This window comes from Miniopterus schreibersii (assembly GCF_964146895.1).
Source record: "Miniopterus schreibersii genome assembly, chromosome: Y".
NCBI lineage: Eukaryota > Metazoa > Chordata > Mammalia > Chiroptera > Miniopteridae > Miniopterus > Miniopterus schreibersii.
This window is the reverse complement of record NC_138120.1, coordinates 9540216-9560431: the sequence shown is the minus strand read 5'-3', so window position 1 is coordinate 9560431 and position 20216 is coordinate 9540216.

Genomic DNA, 20216 nt, shown 5'->3' with positions numbered 1-20216 from the left:
ACCTAAGGAAATATTTGATGGTTGCAATGATCCATAAAAGGAAGTGGTGGCACAGCAGCCTCAGCCTTTGTATGAAAAGACTCCTGGACAAGTGTGGGAAGGGTCAGAGGAAGGACATCATGGGAGCCTCCATTTAAGGAATAGTAGACAGGCCTAAGGGTGAGGGAGGTGGCCTGGAGCGAGAGTTCAGAGGAGTGGGTCAATGAATCTGCTTTGATTCTGAATGATTTTGCACATGCACACTTCCTCATTTTACATCAGGTGTCCCTGTCTGAATATAATTCCCACTGCAGTGCTACATACTTCCTTTCTCAACCTGATTCTCTGAGGACCTGACATAACAGGCTCTATTCCTCCCAGTATCAGGGCGTCCATGAGAGAAAGCAATGACCCAGCTACCTAGCAAACTAGGGGCGAGTGTCCAGGAACAGTCCCCCTCACCTGTACTCCTCTACCTTCACTCTCCTGGGGCCAAGCTCCTCGCATAGTACTTGAGATGATTAGACCACACTTCTATTACTGATGTTCTAGCAGGGCAAACAGGACTAGTCAGAAGAAGCCAGGGATCTCACTTTACGAACCCAAGAGGTAGGGGAACCCAAAGCTCTCCTTCTGCATTGCCACCGAGGCCCAACCTCAGTATCCTGTCATATCCTTCCAGGTCGCAGCATTTTTCTCCTAAATAACATTGTCGGGAATGCTGGAAAGGCATTCTCACGCTTATCCAATAGATGGCAGCTTTTCGTTTCAAATCATGTTATTGGGGATGTTGGCAATTCATTCTCATGCTTGTCAAAACATGGCAGCTTTTTTTTACAAATAAAGTTACTGGGCAGGCTGGCAATGCATATCCACACTTGTCCACGAGATGGCAGCATGACTTCACATGTCATTTCATTCGGGATGGTACCACTGCATTCTCTCGTTTCTCCACCAGGTGGCAGCACTTTTCCACCAAATGATTTCATTGGGCATGCACGGTAGGCATGCTCAGGTATGCCCAAGAGTTGTTTGCATTTGCCTCAAAATGTCATTTCTTTCGTGACGCTGGAAATGGATTCTCATTCTTGAACAGTCACAACATGCAGTTATGTCCGCACGTGCCCAAAGGCGGATTCTAACAGAAAAATACAGTTTGCACATACTTCTACAAAGGGAATTTGGTTTAACTGTGAAATGAACGTAAAACCCCGACCTGGTTCCCTGCTGTCACTGTGTGAGCTGACTCCCTAAAGCGAGGGTATGGCAAACGCATCATCCTTTATAACTTATCACTGCAAATTCCGACCCTTGCACACAAGGCCTTTCCTTGAACTCCCTTATCACCCAAGGGAAAATGGTAAACTCTATGGACTTTCACTGATTTCTTAATCCACCACAGTCTCTACCACACAGAAAGAATTTTGGCTTCTGATACCATCAGAAAACACAACTTAGCCACTTCTGCAATTGTAAAGGCCATGCATTCACGGGGCGGGTAATTCAGAGTGTCCATTGTCAAGGCAAACAATACATAAACAGGCACATTAGATGCTCTCGCTTTATCTTGCCATTTATTCCATGTGCTGCATATATCCATGGCTGAATGCCTTTCCACAGGGACATTCTGCACCTAATTTCTACGCAGGAAAAGAATCTTTGCTTGAAACACCTTTTAATCTGAAAAAGCTTCTCACGTGCACTACTTATATTGGAAGGTCCCTCCTATAGTTCTCACACGTTAAATGCGTGCAGTAAACACAGCAAATCTGGTATCATCTCCTCTGAGGATAATCAAAAAGTATTTAAAAATCATGTCAAGCCCAAACCTGTCAAAGTTGGAATCTCTTCCGTTTTCTCCAGCCATGCATTCAACAATTCCCACCACAACTAGGTTGTGATGGACAGTGTACCCAGGAAGGCCAGCGATACAATTCAGGAAATACATGGTGGTTGTGATGATCAATAGAGGGATGTGGTGGCACAGCAGCCTCAGCATTTTCATGAAGGAGGATTCTGGAAAATTGTGGAGAGGGTTCTAGGAAGCACATCACAGAACTTCTATTTAATGCATGGTAGGCAGGCCTGAGGGTGGTGTTGGTGACCTGAGGTGTGAGATCAGAGAAATAGGCCAAAGAATCTACTTTCATTCTGAGTGACAGAGGAAACAGACATGACCTCATCATCCTTCAGCCTCCCCCAAGTGAACATGATTGGCACTGCAGTGCTCAGAACTTCCAGCCTCATCCTCACACTGTGATGATGTCACAGGCTGTATTTCTCCCAGCTTCAGTGTGTTCATGTGAGAAAACAATGTCCCAGCTCCCTGGCAATCCAGAGGCAAGTGAAGAGTTGGTCTCTGCTCACCTGTTATCATCTATGTCCCCTCTCCTGATGCCAACATCCACTCATAGTTCTCACTGTTGATCTGGAAAGCAAAAATGGGCTCCACAGGAGAGGCCAGGCGTCTAAACCACAAACCCAAAAAGCAGGGGATCACACCAAGCTCTCTAATGGCATTTCCTGCAAGGACCCACCTAAGCAATCCTGTCAGATCCCGAAACATGGTGATCAGAGACGAAGTTGAAGAAGTGAATGCTGCTGTTCTGCCTGCAGTTGTAGGCCTGTCGTTCATACTGCAGGTACCACTGAATGTGAGTGGAATGGGTCACCCTGTATCCTGCAGCTTGAGGAGTGTGTGGAGAGGAACCTGTCACCTTCCAACTTGGACACACTTCTTGCCGCAGGCCATGCAGGGAGCCTCCTCCCTCCTGTGATGGTTATGAGAGGATCCTTCACAATCACAGTATCGTGGATGTAGGGGTTTTTGTGAAAGAGCAGCACAGTCTTGCAGCGATTGCTGCCATGCCAGGCTTCCTTCACCTGCAAAAGAACAGTGGATCCGGTTTAGGGTGATAACTTATTCCAGAACTCCCGCCTATTCCTTCCTGCAGGGATAGGATTTTTTCACAAGCTCTCTACCTCCCCAGCCGTGGTCTGCACAGCCTGACCTTCAGATTGATCATGTGGCTGAGCATGGTTTCATCTTGGTCACTGATAATGGCTGACACTTCCAGATTGTTGACAAATTGCAGCAGGTCAAAACGCCTGCACGCTGCAAGCTGAACATGAAACAGCTACAAAAAGGAGCAGATCCTTAAAGCAGCTTGGATTGCTCCCACCTCTCTAACCCCTAGCCCAGCTCCTTCACCATAAGATGCAAAAAGAGAGCACAGTGGTTCTTGTGGGCTCCATGTGTTTATACACACACGGGCACACTGTTTTCCTGACAGCCTTTGACCTCGCCTGCATACTTGCCTGCTGAGGGCTTAACAGGATACCTTTATTTGTGGACATCACTCATTCCTGCCTCTCACTGACTTGGATATACAGAGGACTTGGAAATGCAGCCCCCCTCGAGTGCAGCATTACCCCAAGAAGAACCTGAGTGACACAGAGCAGTGTGGAGGCAATGGCCCTTGTTCTGCGCATGAGTCTGATCTGGGACGGCGCTCCTGAAGCCCAGGGAGAGTTTCTGTGGTACTGGTGAGATAAAAGGGTGTCTCTGAGATTTTGGATCACACTGTTCTCACTATCCTGAGCTTCACTCCAATGTGTCTATTTGTTTCTGAGCTACCTATCCCCACTGATACATTTCTCATGCACAAGGGCAGGCATATTGCGTTCCCTTCTGTAGAGTCAAGGATACACTATTGACTCAGCATCTGGCAATGCACTGAACGTTTGTGCTTTTCAGTTCTAAACAGGGCTGCCGCCGCTGCCAGGTACTGGGCTTGAGCCAGCAGAAGGATCTGCTCACTTGTAAGTTCACGGGCTACATTCCTAACTTAAGTGCCCGGAGCACATCCAGTGGGGACCAGGTGCACTTCCCACTGAGCCTATCCTCTTCGTGCTCCTGCTCTACTGGCTCTTCTTGTGGATGTTTTGTTTCTTCCTGTGCCTGAGGCTCAACATCAACCAACACCTTCATGACTTTTATGACGTCCTCTCGCCCAGGACAAACTGCTCCCTGCCAATTAATTCCTCCTCAATCAATTCCTTCCCCTCTCCCTGCTCCACCCTGTCTGGCCCTTGTAGAAACTCATGATACATTTCCTCTGCCAAAGCATAACTTACCCACTTCTGCAACTGTAAGGCCCAGCCCTCCCAGGGACTGGTCGATCATTCCAAGGCAGCCAATCGTAAGGCTCAAACCAACACACAAACAACAGACAGACAGACAGACAGACAGACAGAAAGACACGGTACTTGCTCTTAATTTATCTTTCTAACTACATGCCATGCTCTGGATGTCTCTGCATCTCAATGCTTTCCCACAGGGACGTTCTGCATCTATTTCCTGTGCAGGGAAACAATGTTTGCTTGAAAACACATATTCCGCTGAGAAAGCTTCTCATGTGCACTACTCTTCTTTGAAGTTAAATGGACAGTCCCTCCTATTTATCTCACAGTGTGGGAGGTCCCCTGAACACAACAAACCTCCTATTGTCTCCTCTGACTATTACTAAAGAATACTGAATAATCCCCAATCTGTAAAATGGGTCACTGCCGCCAGTGGGATCTCTTAAGTTTCCACCAGCCCTGTGTTCAACATGTGCCGCCACAACCCGTTTATAACGGGCAGTGTTTTCAGGATGACCTGTGGAGGAATAAGGAGACACTTAAGGAAATATATGGTGGTTGTGATGATCAATAGAGGCACGTGGTTCCAGAGCAGCCTCAGCCTTTGCATTCTCATGCTGAAACACCACGTGGCAGCATTTTCTCCTCAAATGGTATTATTGCAGATGCTCACTCTGAATTCTTACTTTTGTCCAGAGGCGGCAGAAAGTTTCTTACCAACGATTGTTCTGGGGATGCTGGCAATGCATTCTCACACTTTTCCACCAGGTGTCGGCATGATTTCACGAGTAATTTTATTGGGGATGCTGGAAAAGCATTCACAATTCCATTCAACAGGTGGAAACATTTTCAACAGAATGAATCCATTGGTGAACTTGTGGGTGCATTCTCACGTTTACCCACCAGGTGGCAGTATTGTTCGAACTGAGGATCATACTTGGGATGCTTGTGGAGATGCAGAAGATGCATTTTCTCGTTTGTCCACCAGGTGGTGGCATTTTGACACCACGAGATTTTATTGGCTATGCTGACAATGGAAGCTAGTGTGTGTCAAGCAGGCAGCAGAATTATTTTACCGCACGATTTCGCTGGAGATGCTTTCAATGGCTCTATATTTATCAGTTGGCATCAATATTCCACTAGTGAATATCAGGAATGTTCTGGAAGTGCATTCTCACGCTTTTCCACCAGGTGGCAGACTTTTCCCACAACGTGCTTTTACTGAGGATGCTGGCAAGGCATTCCCACGTTTTTGTCTACAGCTGTCTGCATTTTCCCTCCACTGTCCCATTTTGGGGAAACTGGCAATGCATTTTGGCGCTGAAACATGAGATGGCAGCATTTTTCCACCAACGATTCTGTTTGAGATGCTGGCAATGCTTTCCCACGTTTGTCTAACACGTCTGTGGAAGCATTTTTACTACCAAATTATATTATTGGGGGTGTTGAAAATTCAGTCTCAAGTTTGTAAAAGACTTGGCTACATTTTCCACAAATGTGATTATTTTGTGGATGTTGACAAGGCATTCTCACGTTTTAACAGCCATTGAACCTACTTTCCCAAAAATGATTCTATTGGGAATAGTGGCGTGGCACTTTCACTTTTGTTCAATAGCTGGCAACACTTTCACCACAAAGTATCGTTTGGGGAATGCTGGAAGCACATTCGCCCAAAGTACTTTGTAGAAGTACTTTTCCACAAAATGATTTTACTGCGGATGCTGGCAATGCATTCTTCAGTCCCTCAAACAAGAGGCCACATTTTCCACCAAACGATTACTTTGGTTGTGCTGGCAATGCATTCCCACATCTGTCCACAAGGTGGCCACTTTTTTTTACCAAGGGATTTTCCTGAGAACGCTGGCAATGCATTCTCTTGCTCGAATACCAGGTGACAGCATTTTCTCCACAAGTGATCTTATTGGAGATGCTGTAACTGCATTTTCACATTTGTAGAAAGGTGACTGGTTTCTTATTTACAAATGATTGTTTTAAGGCTGCTGGCAATTCCTTCTCACACTCCAACACCAGGTGCAGTATTTTCCCACCAAATGATATTATTGAGGATCCTGGCACTGCATGCTCCTCCTTGGAGAACAAGTGGCGGCAATTTTCCACCATGTAACTTCACTGGGGCTTCTGGCGAAGCATTTTCACTTTTGTCCAATAGGTGGAAGCATTTTCCCACAAGTGATTTCACTGGGGATGCTGGCAATGAACACTCACACAAGTCGACAAGATAAGGGCATTTTGCCACAAGAGATTTTCATTGTGAATCTTGGCAATGTATTTTCAAATGTGTCCGCCATTTGGCAGCCAGCATCATCTCAGAAGGGATTTTCATGAGGATGCTGGCAATGCATTCTCACACGTGTCAAACATGTGGCGGCCTTTTTCCAACAGCTGATATTATTGGGGCTGCTGGCAATGCATTGTGAAGCCTGTTTACAACAAGCCCACATTTTCCCACCAAATGTTATTATCGCACATAAAGGCAATGGTTTCTCCCGCTTGTCCACCCGTTGGCACCTTGACATCACAAGTGATTTTGTTTGGTAAGCTGAGAATGCATTCTTACGTTTGTTCAGCCAGTTGCGGAATTTTTCCACCAAGCGACTTTATTGCTGCTGGCTGTACATTCTCACGTTTGTCCAACTATTCGCCGCAGTTTTCCCCTAAAGTGATAGTGTGTGTGTGGGTGTGGATGTTGGTTTTGAATTCTCACACGTGGACATTGCCTATCAGAACTTTAGGCCCAAATCACTTTATTGCGATTCCAGAACCTGCATTCTCACTCTTGTCCACCAGTTGGCACCTTGATCTCAGTAGGGATTTCACTGGGGATTCTGGGAAATCATTCATACAGTCGTTTAGCACCTGGTGGCCTTTTTCTCAAAGAGTGATTTTGTTGGGGATGCAGTCAATGCATGCTTCACCTCGTCCACCAGGGGGCAGAATATTTCCACCAAGTTTTTTTTAAAGGGGATGCGTTTAATGCTCTCTCACTTACCTCCACAAGGTGGCAGCATTTTTAAAACAAATGCTTTTCTTGGGAATGCAGGGAATGCTCTCTCACCTTTGTAAACAATGTCAGGTAATTTCTCATCAAACGTGTTTACGGGAGATGCCTGAAATACACTATCACCTTTTATTCAAAGGGGCAGCATTTTTTCAACCAAATAATTTTACAGGGGCTGGCAATGGATGCTCACGTTTGTCCCACACTTGGCAGCATTTGTCCCAGAGAAAGTTTTTTTGCGGGGATGCGTGGCAGCGTTTCGCCCCAAATGATTTAATTGAGGATGCCTGCAAGGCAGTCTCAGGTCTCTACATGACGTCGCAGTAGTTTTCAACCACATGATTGGATCGGGGATACTATCAACGCATTCTCACCCTTTTGCATTTTGCCGACAGAGAGGTTTTGTGGTGATTCTGACAATACATTCTCAGACTTATCTGAGAATTGGCAGTATTTCCGTACAAATGACCTTACTGGGGATGCTGGCAATGTATTCTCACGATTGTCCACAGAGGACAGCATTTTTAATCAAATAATTTTATGGGAGACGCTACGCAGCCATTCTTGCACTTGTCAACCAGAAGGCAGGTTTTCCCCAGTATGATTTTATTGGGCATGCTGGCACTGCATTCTTAATCTTTTTCATAGGTGGCAAAACTTTCCCAAAAACTTATTATTTGGGGGATACTGGCAATGAATTGTCATTCTCAAGCATCCGTTGGCAGCATTTTTTAGCTAATGATTTTGTTGGGGATGCTCGCCATGCGCTTTCATATTTGTCGACCAGTGCACCAGGAGGTGCTCCAGGCACATAAGTTAGAGATGGAGAATATGGACTTGCAAGGAAGCAGAGCCTAACGGAAAATCTTGATAACACATTGCCAGATTTCTCAATAAAATCCCTGTGAGAGCTCAGTTCCGTATTATGTTCGAACGTTGGAAGCAAATGCCAGGATCCCCAATAAAATTGTTTGGGTCAAAGATGCCGCTTCCATGTGGGCAAGCGTAAGACTGCCTTGACATTATTCCCCATAAAATCATTCTAGGAACAGTGCTGCCTCTTAATGGATAATCTTGAGAATGCATTTTCAGCATCTACAAAATAATCACCAGAGTGAACATATAGGCCATCGGCTGGACAAATGTAAGAATGCCTTCTGAGCCTACCAAATAAACTTGCATAAATGTCCAGTGTTGGGTCCTAAAAAAATGATGGATTTCTAAGTATCCTCCCTGTTGGGAGGTCGGTCACACATTAGGAACAGGCAACCAGGTGGGAGACTTCACAGTTGAACCAAAGTCCCTCTCTAGAAGAATGGCTGCACAGTGTTTTGCTGAGAGAATCAGTCTCTGAGGCCGAAGATCCCAAGCGACATTTAGCAAGGGGTGGAATAAGGTGCACAGATACCTGTGGCGAATTGAGTCAAGGCGTGTGGGAAGTCAGAAGTGTATGAGGTTCATTTGGGCAAGAATCCCCTGCTGGAAGAGTAAATGAGCAGAGGGACAATAAGAAGGAGAGTGTGCCACAGCCCTCACACACAACACACACAAGCACACACACACACACATGCACACACACAGAGGCAAAGGCATGGACATGGATTTGTGTTGGGCAATCTCTGGACTATGATGTCCACAGTCAGTACACCTTGCCCATTTTTGACACTTTTTACATTTCCTCAAATGGACATGGCCTCCTGTGAATATGATTGTTTATTGACTTTGTTCCTTCAGACCAAGCCCTTGTGCAACCAACTAATCCTTAAGCAATATCAAGTCATCCTTGCTACTCGTCACTGAAACCCAAGGAGTGGATGAGAGAAAGTCGGAATGAGAGAAAGACCAAAAGAGCAAAAGCAATGGAAACAAATAAAAAGTTACTAATCTAAAAGGAGTCAGACTGAGACCTTATCTTGGCGGTAATAATCCTGATGATCCAACTCTACCAGAATGTAGGTGGGCTACAGTCCTCTCAAGCCACAGTTCTTCCCTTTGACTGTCACTTCAGTCTCAGATATCCCTTATACTGGAATAGCCTCTACTGCCCGGGCATTTCTCCCTGTGGATATTACCAGGGGTCCCTGTGGATCTGTGGGAAGTGTTAAAGAAAACGAATTCTGAAGTGGGAAACGTGAGTTGCCTTAAGAAAGAGCCCACTAGACACCGAACCGAAGGATACCTAAAGATGCTAAGGCAAAATAGGACTTCCTCAGGAACGTTTCTCTACAGGTACAAGGCCCATACACTGAGGCTCACAGTGAGGGCCGGGGCTGAATACGATGATGCCTGCTGTAGTCTCACAGTCTGGAAGAAATGTTTCAGAAGCCCAACAGCAAAGGGGAGCGAGTGGGGTGTCCAGGAACCTTTTCCACGCTACGTGACCACATCCCAAGCCCCTGTCTGTAGGCTCAGTGAGACCACACTGAGCACAGCAAGAACCCATAGCCGGCCCTGAAGTGTCTGTCTTTACTGTATGGCTTATTCTTGACCCTTTGGTCAAATATTAATTGACCATGATGGCACGGGTCAATTTCAGGATTCTGTACTTTTCCATTGATCTATGTGCCTGTTCCTGTGCCAGAAGCAGGTTGTTCTGATCACAGTGGCTTTGTCCTACAGCAGGATATTCAGTAATGTGATCCTACAACTCTGTTCTTTCTCAAGAATACTGTGGGTGCACGGGATCTTTCTTGGTTTCCTATAAATTTTCGAAACATTTTTTCCAGCTCTGTGAAATATACCGTTGGAATTAATGACAATTGTGTTGAATTTATAGATTGTTTTGGGTAGTATGGATATTTTGATAATGTTAATTCTTTCAGTCTATAATTCTTTCACTCCTTTGTATCTTCCTCTATTTCTTTTTTCAATGTCCTGTTTCTGAATACAAGTCTTTTACATCCTTCTTTGACTTTACTCCTAGGTGTCTTATTTTTTCAGTTGCAATGGTAAATGGTATAGTCTTTTCTAAGAGTTCATAATTGGTGTAAAAAAAAAAAATGCCATCAATGTGTTGATGTTAATTTTGCTTCCAGCTTCCTTGCCAAATTCATTAATTATATCCACAAGTACTCGGTGGACTCTTTAGATTTTTATGTACAATATCATGTCATCTGCAAGTAATGACAGTTAACCTTCTCTCTTCCAATATGGATGCCTTTTATGTTCTCCTTTTGTCTGCTCGCTGTGGCTAGGACTTCCAGTAGTATGCTGAGCAGTAGTGGTGAAAGGGGCAACCGTGTCTTATTCCTCTTCTTAGGGGATATGGTTTTAGCCTTTGCACGTTGAGTATGATTTTGGCTCCAGGTATGTTGTATATGGCCTTTATTATGTTGGGATATATTCCCTCTATTTCCACTTTGCTCCCAGTTTTTTCCAAAATGGGTGCTGGATTTTCTAGAATATTTTCTCTGTATCTATTGATATGATCATAAGATTTTTGTCCTTCATTTTGTTTGTCTATCACATTTGTTGATTTGCGAATATTATACCAGCCCTGCGTCTCCAGAATAAATCACACTTGGTCATGGTGTATGATCTTACTTAATGTATTGCTGGATAAAACTTGGTAATATATTTTCTGAGGATTTTGGCACCTATGTTCATGAGGGATGTTGGTCTGTGAAATTCTTTATTTGCAGGATCTTCATCTGGTTTTGGGATTATTATAATACTGGTCTCATAAAAATATCTCCCTCCTCTGGAATTTTCTAAAATATTTTGAGGAGAGCGGGTTTTAATTCTTCTTTAAATGTTTAGGTAAGCTCGCATGTAAATCCATCTGGCCCCAGACACTTGTTTGCTGGAAGTTTTTTCTTATTACTTCTTCAATTGCATCCATTTTTACTGGCCTTCCAGGTTTTCTGGTTCTTTCCGATTGAGTTTTAGCAGATTGTAGGTTTTGAGGAATGTGTCCATTTTAGGCAGCTTCCCCACTTTATTGTTGTGCATAGTGTTTTCTTAGTATTCTTTCTGTTTCTGTCATGTCAGTTGTTATATCGCCTCTTTCACATCTGATTTTGTTTTCTTGGGTCCTCACCGTTTGTTTTTTGGTGTGTCTGGCTAAAGATTCATCGATCTTATTTCTGTCAGAAAACTAGTTCTTACTTTCATTGATATTTTGTACTGTGTTTTTGGTCTCTGTGTCATTCATTTCTGTTCTGATCTTCACTATTTTCTTTCTTCTGCATCTCCTCGAAATGTTCAGGTCCTCTTCCCTTTTTAATATTGGGTTGTTGTTTTTGTCTTGTTACTTACATAAGAAATAAAAATGACTTTACATTCTGAATTCTGTGTTTTATTTTAATCTCTGATAGCAGATTTATTTCCCTTGAGAAATTGCTGTAAAATATACGTCATCTAAAACTAAACATTTTAAACTGTACGCTTCAGTGGTTTTAAAATTGGAATAATGTAGAACTGTTACAGCATAACAAGAAGCTAGAAAAATTCCAGGACAAGTTGAAAGGGAAACTGAGACAGATTTTTAGACAGCAGTTTGAGTTAAGCCTATCTTCCCTAAGCCAAAGGCACTGGAGAATAAATAGTATGTATTAGATGGGAAAGATGCAGAAACCCAGGTGCAGAAACTGGGGTACAGGAAACCACCTGGACAGGAACCCCCAGAGGCCTACAAGGGACAAAGACTGGGAAAACAAGAACTTTGTCCCCAGGTAATCTATTCTCCCAGAGCATGTCATGGGTCGTGCGGTGGAGACCCCCTAAGCATTCCTCCCTAAAGATACCTTTTAAGTCTCAGTTGTATTTCAGCTCCAGGCCCATAAAAGCATTAAGACAAGACAAGTGGCATTGGAGTGGACTCAGGACCAGACACATTGACAAATGAGGCCCTTCCTGGCATGGACTAATCAGTGGCGACCAGCACCCTGAAAGGGCACCCCTGGAAAGCTGATGAATATTCTCTTGAGAACTCCCCTGAAACCTCCCATAAGATTTCCCACCTGCAAGGGCGATAAATATGCTCAGGACAAAGGACCAAGTGTGAGCTCCCCTACACCACAGGAAAGCGTGACAGCGCCAGTTTCCTCCTTCCTTCTGCGGGGGCCCCATGGTGCTTTCAACCAGGGGAGCAATGGGCAGTGGCAGCTCATCCCAGGCTTGTCTTCTGAAACTGTCTGAAAGGTCTTGGAAATGTGTCCAAGGCCCCCTTTTCTCTGACTTCCCAGTGAGCAAAGGCAGCCCAGCCTAGGCTATCCTGTTACTTCGTCTATGCACCTGCCTTGGTTCACCATCCAAAGTACATTTTTATTACAGCCATTAAAGCTTTGGGTTTTTTTCTTCATTTTTTTCTCTTGATTGAAATCTTTCCTTCAAGATGACAAGAGCTGAGGTCTTCTGCCTGTATCCCCTGTAACACAACCATCAGCTTTTCACTTCTGAAACCTTAATGTCAACATAAAAGAAAGCCTCATCCCATTTAAAGAGTATATCCAATTCTACTCTGGACTATTTCCTCATTTACACTGATGTCTTTCCCATCTCCATGGCTATGCTATTGCTATTGTCGTTGTTGTTAACCCTCACTAGAGGATATTGTTTTCATTGACTTCCAGAGAGAGTGGCATGGCAGAAGGGGTAGAGAGAGAGAGATATGCCTCAGTGTTAGAGACACAGACATTGGTTGCTTTTCTAATTCGCTGCACAACTGGGATGAGGAATGAATCTACAACCTAGGTATGTGCCCTCAACTGGGAATCAAACCTCAGACCCATCAGTGTGCAGGCCGACACTATACCACTGAGCCCCGCTGCCCAGGGTAGATATGCCTTTTTAAATATAAAGTTTGTAGGTATATTTAACTTGAAATTGGTAGAGGTTTTAAAATGATTTCTTTAGTTTTACTCATGTTTTCATTGGTGATTTGCCACTATTATATTACTGGCATTAATTTTGCAACAGTTTGTATGTAGCAGGGAGGAAACACTTTTAGATCAGGGTCCAAATAGAGTAGTGTATATGAACTTTTTTTGTTAAAAACTTTTATAGCAATGAGAACCAGAAAAATTTCTACTAAACTATCTAACAGTACAACTGAAAGATTTAGAAAGAGAACAGAAAACAAGAAAAGGCCCATAGGAAGTAAAAGGAAGAAAATAATAAAGATCAGAGCCTAAATAAATAACGTAGAGACTAAAAAATTCAAAAAGGTCAATGCAACCAAGAGCTTGTCTTTGAATAGATAATCAGTGCGATGAACTTTTAACCCAACTCACCAAAAACCAAAGACAGAGGTCAAAAATAAATAAACTGAGGAACAAAAGAAGTGAAGTAACAACTGATACCACTGAAATACAAAAGCAAATACACTGAACAACTATATGCCAACAACCTGGATGAAATAGACAAATTTCTGGAAATATACAACCTTCCAATACTCAGTGAGGAAGAATCAGGCATGCTGAACACGTTGATAAAAACCGGTGAAATTGGAACAGTGATTTTTTTAAAATGCCCAAGAAAAAAAGCGCCAGGCACAGACAGTTTCAGAGGGGAGTTTTATCGAACATTCAAAAAATAATTCAAATTGTTCCAAAAAGTCCGAGAGGAACAAACACGCCCAAGCTCTTTTTTGGCAGCCTGAATAATCCCAATTACAAAACCAGGTAAAGACCTTGCAAAGAAAGAATTACAGGCCAATATCCGTGATAAACAAAGATGCTAAAATCTCCAAACAAATATTAGCAAATTGGATCAAGCAATATGTTAAACAGATCATACCCCATGACCAAGTGGGGTTTATTCCAGGGATGCAAGTTTGGTACAGTATTCACAAATCTATAAAGGCGATGCATCACAGGAACCATTTGACAAACAAATATCTCATGATCATCTCAGTAGGTGCAGAAAGAGCAACAAAACCCAGCGCCCATTTTTGATAAAAACTCTCAGCACAGTGGGAATAGAGGGATCATGCCTAAACACATTAAAGTCCTTATAGGGCAAACCTTCAGTCAACTTCATACTCAATGGGCAAAAACTAAAACATATCCCCTAATAAGAGGAACAAGACAGGGACGTCCACTTTCACCATCTTATTCAACAGAGTGTTGGAAGTCCTTGCCACAGCGATCAGACAAGGAGAAAACATAAAAGGCATCCAAATTGGAAAGGAGAAATAAAACTGTCACTGTTTGCAGATGACCTGATATTGTATGCTGAGAACACTAAAGAGGTCACCAAAAGACTTCTAGATTTAATAAATGAATTCAGCTATGCAGCAGGATAGAAAATTAGAGCCCAGAAATAAATGGCATTTTTAAACGACATTCATGATCTCTCAGAAAGAGAAACTAAAACAAACAAACAAACAAAAAAAACACATTTAACGTGCAACAATAAAATTAAGATACTTAGGAATTAACTTAACCAAAGGGGTGAAAGACGTGTACTTGCAAAACAAATATGTTCAAAAAAGAGATAGAGGAAGATATAAACAAGTGTAAGAATATACCATGCTAATGGATTGCTAGAATCAACCTCATTCAGATGTCCATACTCCCCAAAGCAATCTATAGATTCAAACTATTCATAAAATACCAATGTCCGATATCACAGACCTAGAAGAAGTAGTGCAAAAATTTAGACACAAAAAGGACAGGACCCCAAATCGCTGCAGCAATTTTGGGAAGAAGAAAAAAGTGGAAGGAATCAAAATAATACATATCAAGATATAGTAAAGCCATTTTAATCGAAACAGGATGGAACTGGCAGAAGACCAGCCTTAATGATATAAATGGAACTGAACAGAGAACCCAGGAATTGACCCAACTCATTACACTCAATTGAGATTTTACAAAGGAGGCAGAGCATACAGTGGAGTAAAGGAAGTCTCTTCAATAAATGGTGTTGGGAAAATTGGACAGGAACTTTCAAAATAGTGCAACTAGACCACTATCTTGCACCACACACAAGGATCAACTCCAACTGGATAAAAAACTTAAAGGTAAAACATGAAACCATTAAAAATCCTAGAAGGAAATGGAGGCAGCATGATCTCAGACATCTCTCATTGCAATATGCTTACCAATACACTGCCTAGGGCAATGGAAGCAAAGGAGAAAATAAACAAATGGGACTACAGCAAAATAAAAAGATTCTGCACAAAGAAACCATCAACAAAATGCAAAGGGAACTCATTATATGGGAGAACATATTTGCCAATGATACATCTGATAAAGGGTTACTACCCCTAATATTTTAAGAAACACACCTTCACAAGAGGAAGACAAACGATCCAATTAAAAAACGAGCAAAGACCTAAGTAGACACTTCTCCAAAGAGCGCATAAAAATGTCCAAGAGACATATGAAAACTGCTCAGTGTCACTAATCACCAGAGAGATGAAAATTAAAACAATAATGGGGTATCACCTGAGGTCTTCCAGAATGGCTACGTTTTCAATAAGTCAACAAACAAAAAGTGCCTGTGAGGGTGTGCAGAAAAGCTCACCCTAGTATACTGCTGGTGGGAATGCAGACTCGTGCAGCCTCTATGGAAAACATTATGACATAGGAGGTTTTCTCAAAAATTGAAATACAGAACTGCCATTGAACCCAGTGACCCCACTGCTTGGAATATGTCCTACGAAAGCAGGAACATCGATCAGGAAGAATGTATAAACCCCTCTGTTCAGAGCAGCACACCTTACAATAGCTACGCTCGTGAGTTCACAGGAATGGGTACATGAATCTGCTTTGATTCTGAGTGACGGTAGACATGCACACTCCTGCATCTTCCTTCAGCTTCCTGCCTGAACATGATGCCACACTGCAGTTCTTCAGACTTTCTGTCTCTTCCCAATGCCGTAGTGGCCTGGCGTCATAGGCTATCCTTCCGAGCCTCAGGGTGTTCATGTGAGAGAAAAATGTCCCAGCTACCTGACAACCCAAGGGGGAGCCCCACTGGCATCTCCTCACATGTCCTCTAAGTGCCTTCTCCTGGTTCCAACATCCTCAAGTAGCCCTTACTGATTTTCTGGCAGAGCAAAAAGTGATCGTCAAGAGACGGCAGGGATATGACTAAAAATCCAAAAGCAGGGGAACACACCAAGCTCTCTTAGGGCATTGCAAGCAAGCCTCCACCTCAGCAATCCTGTCAGACCCTGCCACGCTGTGGGCAGACAACTAGTTGAAGTAGTTAAGGCTGCTGTTCTGGTGCCTGGAGCTGTTGGCCCATCGTTCATAATGCTGGCACCACTGAATGCAAGAGGCATAGGATGCACTGTATCCTGCAGCATGAGGAGTGTGTGGAGAAGGGCACATCACCTTTCAAGTTCTATGCACTTCCTGCTGCTGCCCATAGAGAGAGCCTGCTCCCGCCTGTGATGGTAATGAGATACTCCTTCACAGTGGCAGTACTGCATTAGTATGATTTGCTACAAAAGGACAGTTAACCTTGCCATCATCCCTGGCATGTCTGACTCCTTCCACCTGCAGAAGGAATGTGGGTGGGGGTTAGGGACATCTCACTCCTGGACACCCAAGTTTCCCTGCTTACATGGACAGGTTATATTCTCAAGGCCCCTCCCTTTCCAGCACCAGTACCTGCAACATCACCTTCACATTGATCGTGTGGCTATGAAAGAACTAAAACATGGAGATCTACAAAACAGCCTGGCTTGGCCTGAACCACCTATCTTCTGGCCCCATTCCTTCTGCATAAGAGGCACAGAGGAACACAGAGGTTCCTGGGGTTACAGGTGCCTGCACCCATGCGGTCACACTGATTCCTCACAGGCTTTGATATCCCCACACCCTTGCCTGCACACGGCTTCACAGGATACCCTGATTCACGCACGTCACACGTTCCTGCCTCTGATGGAGGACTTGGGCATGCCCACACCATTTTGGGCTACTAAAACAGCTCTTCCAAACTCTGACTGGACAGAGGGCATCACGCTACTCAGCCCCGCCCCTCACTGTCAGCCTCAGTGTATGGGCCTCAGAACTGTGGTGAAACATTCCTGAGGAAGCTCTATGTTACCCGAGCATTTGCAGCTTTCCCAGGGTTTGGTGTCTGGGGGGGCTCTTGCTTACGGCTGCTCACGTTTCCCACTTCAGAATCCATTTTCTCTACCGCTTTCCCACAGATCCACAGTGACCCCTAGTAATATCCACAGGGAGAAATGCCCGGGACATTACAGGCTGCCCAGCCTGTGGGCTATCTGAGGCTGAAGTGACAGGCAAAGGGAAGAACTGTGGCTGGAGAGGACTGTAGCCTACATTCTGGTAGAGTTGGATGATCAGGATAACTACGGCCAAGGTACGGTCTCAATCTGACTCCTTTTACATCAGTTCTCTTGTTTTTGTTTCCATTACTCTTGCTCTTTCTGTCTTTTCCTCATTCTGACTCTTTCTTCCATCTACCCATTGGGTTTCAGTGACCCGTAGAAAGAATGACTTGATACTGCCTTAGGGTTTCTTCATTGCAGGAGAAAGGCTCGGTCTGAAGGAACAAAGTAAATAAACAATCATATTCACAGGAGGCCATTGTTATGTGAGGAAATGTAATACCGTCAAAAATGCACAAGGTGTACTGGCTCTGGACACCATGGTCCAGAGATTGCCCAACACAACTTCACGTACATGCCTGTGCCTCTGTGTGTGTTGTGTGTGAGGGCTATAGCACACTCTGCATCTTATTGTCCCTCTGGTCATTTACCCTTCCAGCTGCGGCTTCGACCCCAAGTGAACCTAATATCCAGACTGACTCCTCACATGCCTTTGCTCTCTTCCCCACAACTCCTACATGCAATTTATACTCCCACTGGCTAAGTGTGGTTCTGAATCCTGGGCTCAGAGCATGATTCTCGCAGCAAATACAGTGCTCTCATACTTCTAGGGAGGCCTTCTGCTTCAAGTGTGAAATGCACTGGGAAGCCTCCCACCGCGTTGCCTGCTGTCAATGTGTGAGCTGACCTCCTACAGAAAGGAACCTGGAAATCCATCATCCTTTCGGAGCTAGCAGTGGACATTCAGGCCCTTGCTCCCAAATCCCTTTCCTTGAGCTACCTTACGTCCCTGGGTCCATTAGTATCACCCACTTCAATGGACTTACTCTTAGTTCTCCCTCCTCCCCAGCCTCCAGCACACAGAAAGAATTCTGTCTTCTCATACTGTCCTAAAGCATAACTTAACCACCACTGCAACTGCACAGGCCCAGCCCTCACAGGCAATGGTCATTCACAGGCAGCCAGTTGTAATGCCCCAAACTAGGGACAAACACCACAGAGACAGACACTATTGATGCTCTTGATTTATGTGTTCCAAGAACACACGACAAACAGACAAACAGAGCTGATGCTCCTGCTTTAACTTTCCATTTCATACCATGCTCTGGATCTCTCTGTGACTGAATACCTGGTCACACAGACATTCTGCTCCATTGTCCTGTGCAGGAACATAATGTCTGCTTGAAAACACATACTTATGTCAAAACCTTCTTATGTGCACTTCTCTATTTGAAGGAAAATGGATGGTCCCTCCTATTTAACTCACACTGTGGGAGATACCCGAACACAATAATTGACTATCATCTCCTATCAAACTTCCTAAAGAGTATAGTATAATTATTGGTGGCCCTAACATGAAGAGTCGGTCATTGCTGAAATTAGGATCTCTTAAATTTCCTGCTGCCTTGTGTTGGATGCATCACACCACACCACCTTTTTAATGAGCAGTGACCTCAGGGTCACCCAGTTAGGAATTTGGACACACCTAAGGAAATATTTGATGGTTGCAATGATCCATAAAAGGAAGTGGTGGCACAGCAGCCTCAGCCTTTGTATGAAAAGACTCCTGGACAAGTGTGGGAAGGGTCAGAGGAAGGACATCATGGGAGCCTCCATTTAAGGAATAGTAGACAGGCCTAAGGGTGAGGGAGGTGGCCTGGAGCGAGAGTTCAGAGGAGTGGGTCAATGAATCTGCTTTGATTCTGAATGATTTTGCACATGCACACTTCCTCATTTTACATCAGGTGTCCCTGTCTGAATATAATTCCCACTGCAGTGCTACATACTTCCTTTCTCAACCTGATTCTCTGAGGACCTGACATAACAGGCTCTATTCCTCCCAGTATCAGGGCGTCCATGAGAGAAAGCAATGACCCAGCTACCTAGCAAACTAGGGGCGAGTGTCCAGGAACAGTCCCCCTCACCTGTACTCCTCTACCTTCACTCTCCTGGGGCCAAGCTCCTCGCATAGTACTTGAGATGATTAGACCACACTTCTATTACTGATGTTCTAGCAGGGCAAACAGGACTAGTCAGAAGAAGCCAGGGATCTCACTTTACGAACCCAAGAGGTAGGGGAACCCAAAGCTCTCCTTCTGCATTGCCACCGAGGCCCAACCTCAGTATCCTGTCATATCCTTCCAGGTCGCAGCATTTTTCTCCTAAATAACATTGTCGGGAATGCTGGAAAGGCATTCTCACGCTTATCCAATAGATGGCAGCTTTTCGTTTCAAATCATGTTATTGGGGATGTTGGCAATTCATTCTCATGCTTGTCAAAACATGGCAGCTTTTTTTTACAAATAAAGTTACTGGGCAGGCTGGCAATGCATATCCACACTTGTCCACGAGATGGCAGCATGACTTCACATGTCATTTCATTCGGGATGGTACCACTGCATTCTCTCGTTTCTCCACCAGGTGGCAGCACTTTTCCACCAAATGATTTCATTGGGCATGCACGGTAGGCATGCTCAGGTATGCCCAAAAGTTGTTTGCATTTGCCTCAAAATGTCATTTCTTTCGTGACGCTGGAAATGGATTCTCATTCTTGAGCAGTCACAACCTGCAGTTATGTCCGCACGTGCCAAAAGGCGGATTCTAACAGAAAAATACAGTTTGCACATGCTTCTACAAAGGGAATTTGGTTTAACTGTGAAATGAACGTAAAACCCCGACCTGGTTCCCTGCTGTCACTGTGTGAGCTGACTCCCTAAAGCGAGGGTATGGCAAACGCATCATCCTTTATAACTTCTCACTGCAAATTCCGACCCTTGCACACAAGGCCTTTCCTTGAACTCCCTTATCACCCAAGGGAAAATGGTA